A 9,000-nucleotide genomic window follows, 5' to 3' on the forward strand; every position below is an offset into this window, starting at 1 on the left:
ATGACAGCGGTCGAACTTATCCTTAGTATCTAGTGGACTAAGGAATTTTCTCGATTATGGAGGTGGAAAAGGAGTTCGTCGTAAAGGGTTACGTCGATGCAAACTTTGACACTAATCCGGATGACTCTGAGTAGTAAACCGGATTCGTATAGTAGAGCAGTTATTTGGAATAGCTCCAAGTAGCGCGTGGTAGCTGCATCTACAAGATGACATAGAGATTTGTAAAGCACACACGGATCTGAATGTTGCAGACCCGTTGACTAAAACCTCTCTCGTAAGCATAACATGATCAAACCCTAGAACTCATTGAGTGTTAATCACATGGTGATGTGAACTAGATTATTGACTCTAGTAAACTCTTGGGTATTAGTCACATGGCGATGTGAACTTTGAGTGTTAATCACATGGTGATGTGAACTAGATTATTGACTCTAGTGCAAGTGGGAGACTGTTGGAAATATGCCCTAGAGGCAATAATAAAATGGTTATTATTGTATTTCCTTGTTCATGATAATTGTCTATTGTTCATGCTATAATTGTATTAACTGGAAACCGTAATACATGTGTGAATACATAGACCACAACATGTCCCTAGTAAGCCTCTAGTTGACTAGCTCGTTGATCAATAGATGGTTATGGTTTCCTGACCATGGACATTGGATGTCATTGATAACGGGATCACATCATTAGGAGAATGATGTGATGGACAAGACCCAATCCTAAGCATAGCACAAGATCGTGTAGTTCGTTTGCTAAGAGCTTTTCTAATGTCAAGTATCGTTTCCTTAGACCATGAGATTGTGCAACTCCCGGATACCGTAGGAATGCTTTGGGTGTACCAAACGTCACAACGTAACTGGGTGGCTATAAAGGTGCACTACAGGTATCTCCGAAAGTGTCTGTTGGGTTGGCACGAATCGAGACTGGGATTTGTCACTCCGTATGACGGAGAGGTATCTCTGGGCCCACTCGGTAATGCATCATCATAATGAGCTCAATGTGACTAATGAGTTAGCCACGGGATCATGCGTTACGGAACGAGTAAAGAGACTTGCCGGTAACGAGATTGAACAAGGTATAGGGATACCGACGATCGAATCTCGGGCAAGTAACATACCGATAGACAAAGGGAATTGTATACGGGATTGATTGAATCCCCGACATCGTGGTTCATCCGATGAGATCATCGTGGAACATGTGGGAGCCAATATGGGTATCCAGATCCCGCTATTGGTTATTGGCCGGAGAGGTGTCTCGGTCATGTCTGCATGGTTCCCGAACCCGTAGGGTATACACACTTAAGGTTCGGTGACTCTAGAGTTGTTATGGGAAATACTATGTGGTTACCGAAGGTTGTTCGGAGTCCCGGATGAGATCCCAAACATGACGAGGAGCTCCGGAATGGTCCGGAGGTGAAGATCGATATATTGGACGAAGGGTATTGGAGTCCGGAAGTGTTCCGGGGGTACCAGGCTATGGCCAGCATGTCCGAAAGGGGTTTCGGAGGCCCCGGCAAGCGTTGGGGGGCCTTATGGGCCAAGGGGAAGGGGCAAACCAGCCCACTAAGGGGCTGTGCGCCCCTCCCAACCCCTCTCACGTAACCAGGAGAGATGGGGGCGCCTCCCCTAGGGCAGCCGCCCCTCCTGGCTTGGGGGGCAAGTCTCCTAGGGGTGGGGGCGCCCAGAACCCATCTAGGGTTTCCCCTTGGCCGCCGCCCCTCCCCTAGGGCGCCTCCTCCACCCCCTTCCCCCTATATATAGGGAGGGAGAGAGAGAGGGCAGCAGCACCCCTTGCCTGGCGCAGCCCTCTCCTCCTCCAACTCCTCCTCCTCCGTAGTGCTCAGCGAAGCTCTGCCGGAGAACCACGAGCTCCATTGCCACCATGCCGTCGTGCTGCTGGAGTTCTCCCTCAACTTCTCCTCTCCCCTTGCTGGATCAAGAAGGAGGAGACGTCCCCGGGCTGTACGTGTGTTGAACGCGGAGGCGCCGTCCGTTCGGCGCTAGATCGGATCTTCTGCGATTTGAATCGCCGCGAGTATGACTCCATCAATTGCGTTCTTGTAACGCTTCCGCTTAGCGATCTTCAAGGGTATGAAGATGCACTCCCTCTCTCTCGTTGCTAGCATCTTCTAGATTGATCTTGGTGACACGTAGGAAAATTTTGAATTATTGCTATGTTCCCCAACAGTGGCATCATGAGCTAGGTCTATGCGTAGATTCTATGCACGAGTAGAACACAAAGTAGTTGTGGGCGATGATTTGTTCAATTTGCTTACCGTTACTAGTCTTATCTTGATTCGGCGGCATTGTGGGATGAAGCGGCCCGGACCGACCTTACACGTACTCTTACGTGAGACAGGTTCCACCGACTGACATGCACTTGATGCATAAGGTGGCTAGCGGGTGTCTGTCTCTCCCACTTTAGTTGGATCGGATTCGATGAAAAGGGTCCTTATGAAGGGTAAATAGCAATTGGCATATCACCGTTGTGGCTTTTGCGTAGGTAAGAAACGTTCTTGCTAGAAACCCATAGCAGCCACGTAAAACATGCAACAACAATTAGAGGATGTCTAACTTGTTTTTGCAGGGTATGCTATGTGATGTGATATGGCCAAAAGGATGTGATGAATGATATATGTGATGTATGAGATTGATCATGTTCTTGTAATAGGAATCACGACTTGCATGTCGATGAGTATGACAACCGGCAGGAGCCATAGGAGTTGTCTTAATTTATTGTATGACCTGCGTGTCAATGAAAATCGCCATGTAATTACTTTACTTTATTGCTAACCGTTAGCCATAGTAGTAGAAGTAATAGTTGGCGAGACAACTTCATGAAGACACGATGATGGAGATCATGGTGTCATGCCGGTGACGAAGGTGATCATGCCGTGCCTCGGAGATGGAGATCAAAAGGCGCAAGATGATATTGGCCATATCATGTCACTTTATGATTTGCATGTGATGTTTGTCATGTTTACATCTTATTTGCTTAGAACGACGGTAGCATAAATAAGATGATCCCTCACTAAAATTTCAAGAGATGTGTTCCCCCTAACTGTGCACCGTTGCGAAGGTTCGGTGTTCCGGGGGTACCAGGCTATGGCCAGCATGTCCGAAAGGGGTTTCGGAGGCCCCGACAAGCGTTGGGGGGCCTTATGGGCCAAGCGGAAGGGGCAAACCAGCCCACTAAGGGGCTGTGCGCCCCTCCCAACCCCTCTCACGTAACCAGGAGATATGGGGGCGCCTCCCCTAGGCAGCCGCCCCTCCTGGCTTGGGGGGCAAGTCTCCTAGGGGTGGGGGCGCCCAGAACCCATCTAGGGTTTCCCCTTGGCCGCCGCCGCTCCCCTAGGGCGCCTCCTCCACCCCCTTCCCCCTATATATAGGGAGGGAGAGAGAGGGCAACAGCACCCCTTGCTTGGCGCAGCCCTCTCCTCCTCCAACGCCTCCTCCTCCTCCGTAGTGCTTAGCGAAGCTCTGCCGGAGAACCACGAGCTCCATTGCCACCATGTCGTCGTGCTGCTGGAGTTCTCCCTCAACTTCTCCTCTCCCCTTGCTGGATCAAGAAGGAGGAGACGTCCCTGTGCTGTACGTGTGTTGAACGCGGAGGCGCCGTCCGTTCGGCGTTAGATCGGATCTTCTGCGATTTGAATCGCCGCGAGTACGACTTCATCAACCGCGTTCTTGTAACGCTTCCGCTTAGCGATCTTCAAGGGTATGAAGATGCACTCCCTCTCTCTTGTTGCTAGTATCTCCTAGATTGATCTTGGTGACACGTAGGAAAATTTTGAATTATTGCTACGTTCCCCAACAGCTTTGGGTAGTTGGGCTAGGTCTTGAATATAATTTTTGATGAATGACGAAGTTTGCTGTGGAGATTGAAAAAATCCCTCGTAATCTGCCTTCCTCCTCGCGTACCAAATAGCCCAAAGAGAGACTGCCATTGATACAAAGCTAGAATGATCCATAGTGTCCCTCATTGCAAACAACCAGTTCTTCGCCCTCGTCTCCCTGTTCTCCGCCATCATCGCCACCAGTCCCGGTTCGGCTAGTGCCCAAGTGCACCTCGCCGAGGTGCAAGACAGTAGCGCATGACGCCATGAATCAAGAGCCCCGCAGAGAGGGCATGCATCTCGGGTCTCCATGTTTCTCCTATGCAGTACATCCGTCATTGGCAGAGAATGCCGTGCCAAACGCCACAGAAATACCTTAATCTTCGATGGAACGTTGGTGCCCCAAGTCCTTCTCTTCTCTCTCATTACTAGAAACTCCCGCTTCTTTGTGCAGCCATCCTTCCCTCTCGGTTTTTGTTTTGATCAGGAATTTATATGCCGAGCTTACAGAAAACTCTCCCTTCTTATCCGGATGCCAAGCCCAGAAATCTTCAATGTTCCTCGTACAGACAGGCAGTTTCAGTACTGCCTCTGCATCAATGGGCACGAAGATGGTCCTTACAAGCTGTTCGTTCCATGCTGCCATCGCTGGTAACAGCAATTCAGAGACCAACTGAGGAGGGTTCGTCACCCTTGATATAATTGGACGCAGCGATGCTTCTTTGGGTATCCAATTGTCATCCCAAATATTCGTCGTTTGTTTGTTGCCAATCCTGCGGATTAAACCCTGTTTTAGAATGTCTTTCCCTTCTAGAATATCTCTCCAAATCTGTGAGGGCTTTGATCCTAGCTCTACATTGAGGAAATTGGTGTCCGGATAATATGAGGCTTTCAAAATTCTGGCACTAAGAGATTCAGGCTCTTGTAAGATCCTCCAGGCTTGCCTTGCCAAAAGTGCAAGGTTGAAGAGTTCAAAGTCTCTGAATCCCAATCCTCCCAAATATTTGGGTGTTGTCATCACCTCCGAAGACACCCGAGCTGGTTTTCTATGGCCCTGCTTGCATCCCCATAGAATTTTTTTTATGATGGAGTTCAAATGATTACATAGTCTTCTCGGGAGCTTAAAACATGACATAGAATAAACTGGGATCGCCTGTGCTACAGATTTTATCAATACATCTTTACCTCCGGCCGATAAACATTTACTCATCCATCCTTTTACCTTGTCCCAGACTCGATCGTTGAGATACTTGAATGTGCCCATTTTTGAGTGACCCACGTCAGTAGGCATACCTAGGTATCTGTCACTCAAAGATTCAGTAGGAACATGCAAACAACCCTTAACTGCATCCCTGACTATCTGTGGGCACCCCTTACTGAAAAAAATAGAAGATTTGTCCCTGTTTATCCTTTGACTTGAGGCCATACAATAGGTTTCCAGTAGATTTGATACCTTTTCTGCTCCATCAACACTCGCCTTAAAAAACAGCAGGCTATCATCCGCGAATAAAAGATGATTCATCGACGGAGACGTCGGAGCCAACTTAATGCCGCTAAACTGGGATGATTCATTCTGAGACTTCATCAGGCACAAAAGGCCCTCTGCTGCTAATAAGAAGAGGTACGGAGATATTGGATCCTCGAGTTGGTTTAAATTCCTCCAACTGAGTACCATTGAATAAAGCCCATTTTGATTGGGCTCATCTAAAGCCCATGTAGCTTTGATCCGCTCCGCTGTAGACTTCCCGTTTCCCCCGACTCTCAGAGCACGTTCCGCTCTCCCTTTGCCTCCCCACTTCCCCTCTCCCGGCAGCAGACGGCAATGTAGAGCAAAGGGGGAAGGGGCCGGCTTCATCGGCGGTGCTGCGTGAGGGCCTGATGCCGCGGCGACCCCACGGAGATGGGAGATCCTCCGATCTCCCGCGACCCTCGATCGAGCGCTCTCCGACCTCGACGCAATCCGCGTGGTCCGAACCTGCTAGGGGATCGAGTCTGACCCCCGGCATCGTCCTCCGCCTTCGCAGACAAGTCCCCGAGGTCTCAGGTGACGAAGGCGACGCGTTTCAGCTCTCTACCCTCTCAAGCCTTCTTCCTCTTCTCACCTTCCCTATGTGCAGCACTTCTACGCCCTCCTCTATTCACGCATGAACGGTGGAGCAAGGAAGGAGTTGTTCGACTATTAATCGCGTGGTCTTTCTAATAATTTAGGCCGTAAGTTGCATCTGATCCCCATCTCGTGTGCGCTCAATTCTGTAATGATGTTTCTCCTGATAATTTTGCTCTGTTTTATGGTTGCTTCAATCGATTGGGAATAGGCTAATCCGAGGAGATGATCTGATGATGTTGCAGGTTTTGGACGGAGGTTGGGGAGGAGACCTGAGACCGTAGGCTGCGTCGGCTGCCAGGTCGTGCTTGTGTTCTCATCAGAAAATTAATTAATCTGCTCCTGCCGAGAAATTTCTCCGGTATGATGCAAACTCACCTATTTTGTACTCCCTCCGTTCCGAAATTTTAGTGCTAGATACATCCGTATTTAGACAAATCTAAGACAAGTAATTCAGAACAGAGGGAGTACCTGCTGGGCTGCTGGGTGATTTTGTGACTGATTGCTCCATATGATCTCTTCTCAGAAGATTTTGAGGTCATTGACCTTGATCAAGGCATATGGCATGGAGCAACCTGTTGATGTTGATAGCCTAAATTACTAGACTAAGTAAACTACAGCTGCTATACGGCTACGAATACACTTGCACACAGTTGAACTGGAGTGGCTCGCGTACACTACAACTAGCAGCTGAATGCTCTATTACTTGGATCAGATGCTCCTTTTATATGACATATTCAAAACCGACCTAGTAGCTGATGGCCTCACTACTTAGGTCCTAGCTTCTGAACTTTTATCCTGACAGCTTAACCTATCTGGCATGCTGCAGGAGATAGCCTCTTTTCTTGACTTTTGTTGCTTCTTGTTCTTACTAGCTGTGAATATTTTGATAGGAAAAGCAACTTGATTATTTCAACAATTATTCCCCTCATCTACGGCAGCCCGGAGAGAGGGTTTAATGCGCAGATGTTGTTGACATATCTCCTCTACTTGATCATGTATGCTCTTGTTTCAGACTTTTGTTCATATCTGTGCACATATACGCATGTTCTTATGTTGTTGTGAGCACTTATCAATGAAAAAAATAGCTCCGCCCCTGAAAATATGCTATTAGCGGCGCTATAGCGCGCGCTATTTTTTTCATTGGCAATTATCTCAGAACACATGTTGATGTCTTAAATTCTTGAACTATTTCAACAACCGAGGAAGCACAGGCTATTGCGGACCGACTGAATTGTCGGCTGGGTTCTTTCCCCACGACCTACCTGGGGATCCCCATTAGTGATTCACGCCTCACTATGGCGGATCTTCGCCCCACGGTGACCCGTATGCAACACCGGGTTGAGCCTTGGAAAGGGCGCTGGTTGTCGAAGGCGGCTCGCGTGATCCTTATCAACTCTTCGCTTGCCAGCCTTCTTTGGTTCCTCATGAGCTTCTATAGCCTCCATGAGACTCTGCATCAAGAGATCGCCAAATACCAATCCAGATTCTTCTGGGCTGGGAAGGGGGATAAGCAGAAGTACCATATGGTAAGTTGGCCCGATATCTGCAAACCCAAGGACCAGGGCGGTCTTGGGATCTTGTCCTCCCGACGCATGAACATTGCCCTCCTGACCCGTTGGCTCTGGCGCATTGCCAATGGCGATGGAGGTCTTTGGCTCACCATCATCCAGAACAAGTACCTTCGAGGACAACCTCTTGCATTCTGTCAGCGCTCGGGCGGCTCCCAGTTTTGGCAGGCCGTCGTCCAGCTGCTACCTGTGCTTCGCATTGGCACATCCATCTCGGTTGGTACTGGGTCCTCGACCCTGTTCCGGTTTGATCGGTGGATTGGCGACACCCCCTGGCCGCGCGATTTCTGGAGCTCTTCGCCATTGCAGTTGACCCTCGTGTCTCGGTCGAGACGGCCCTTGTTAACTTAGGGCGCCTCGCTTTCCGCCGCCCCTTTGGCCCACCCGAAGTTGCCGCTTGGGATGCCCTCCTTCAGGACATCGCCCTCCTCCCTATGGACGGCGTCGACTCCCCAGACGCCACCTCTTGGCGTCTGGAACCTTTCGGCTGCTTCTCCACCAAATCCCTTTACGCGGCCATCGCCCCCTCGACGGCCCCCGAGCCCTTTAGTTTGATTTAGGACATCCGCCTGGCCCTGAAGATCAGGATCTTCCTGTGGCAATGGATCCGAGGCCGCCTCCCGTCCGGCGTGGAGGTCCTTAAGCATAATGGACCTGGGGATGGGATGTGCCCCTTGTGCGGCACGGTGGAGGATGCTAACCACATCTTCTTCTCGTGCTCCACGGCTCAGTTCCTTTGGTCCTGTTTCCGCGAGACGGTTGGGGGCCAGTGGTGCAACACCAACTTCCCTGACCTGCTTGCGGAAATTCACGCCTCCCCCTCGCTACCCCCATATTAGATGGTTTTGCGTTGGGGTCCTTGCCTGGACGCTTTGGACAGTTCACAATAAGCTTGTCATACAGAAGGTCCCTCTTCGACGTGCTACTGACGCCATCTTTAAAATGTGTGGATACTTGCAGCTCTGGCGGCCGCTTAGCCGCCCCCAGAATCGGGACGTCATCAACAACCTCCTTGACGACCTTTGATCGATGGCCTTCCGCTTGGCGCCTCCGCTCCCTCCGCCCCCCCCCCCGAGCCCGACTAGATGCTATGCCGCACCCCGCGTGTGCGTGCTCTTTTTGTTTCTTCAGGGCTTGTTGAGCTGTGCCCTCAGCATGTACCCTTTGACTACTTGTCTGTTGTGTGTGTGTGCGTGTGTGAACCTTGTTGGATGTATGTCTTGGGCAGTTGCTTTATAATCTAAAGCGGGGCGAAAGCCTTTTTCGTTAACTATTCCAACAAATGACTGGAGTAGTTAGAGATAGCAGTTTTAAAAAGATTTTTTGGGGTCAAAATTGAGGTTTTCTTCATTTTATGCATTGGCAAGGATGCTATTTTGTTGGGAAATAATGAAGCAAAGATATGCCTGCACTTAGCATGGTTAGTATCAAAATTGTCAATCCCCTCTTTCGCTGTTAAACAAGGCTCACTCACATTGTGTAAGCGAACC

The 9,000-nt window shown here is 49.7% G+C and overlaps 1 long non-coding RNA gene across 2 annotated transcripts; it reads left to right on the plus strand.

The window, feature by feature from the left end:
- Nucleotides 1-5,621: 5,621 nt before the first annotated feature.
- Nucleotides 5,622-8,754, plus strand: LOC123049606 (uncharacterized). 2 transcript variants are annotated; one of them, XR_006423619.1, is made up of 4 exons: nucleotides 5,622-5,879; nucleotides 5,953-6,046; nucleotides 6,185-6,240; nucleotides 8,471-8,754. It is a non-coding gene; the product is annotated as an uncharacterized lncRNA (long non-coding RNA). The 2 variants fall into 2 exon arrangements; XR_006423618.1 differs by lacking the exon at nucleotides 8,471-8,754 and having other exon boundaries at nucleotides 6,185-7,029.
- Nucleotides 8,755-9,000: the final 246 nt, after the last annotated feature.

This window comes from Triticum aestivum, chromosome 2D (assembly GCF_018294505.1).
Source record: "Triticum aestivum cultivar Chinese Spring chromosome 2D, IWGSC CS RefSeq v2.1, whole genome shotgun sequence".
Classification (NCBI taxonomy): domain Eukaryota; kingdom Viridiplantae; phylum Streptophyta; class Magnoliopsida; order Poales; family Poaceae; genus Triticum; species Triticum aestivum.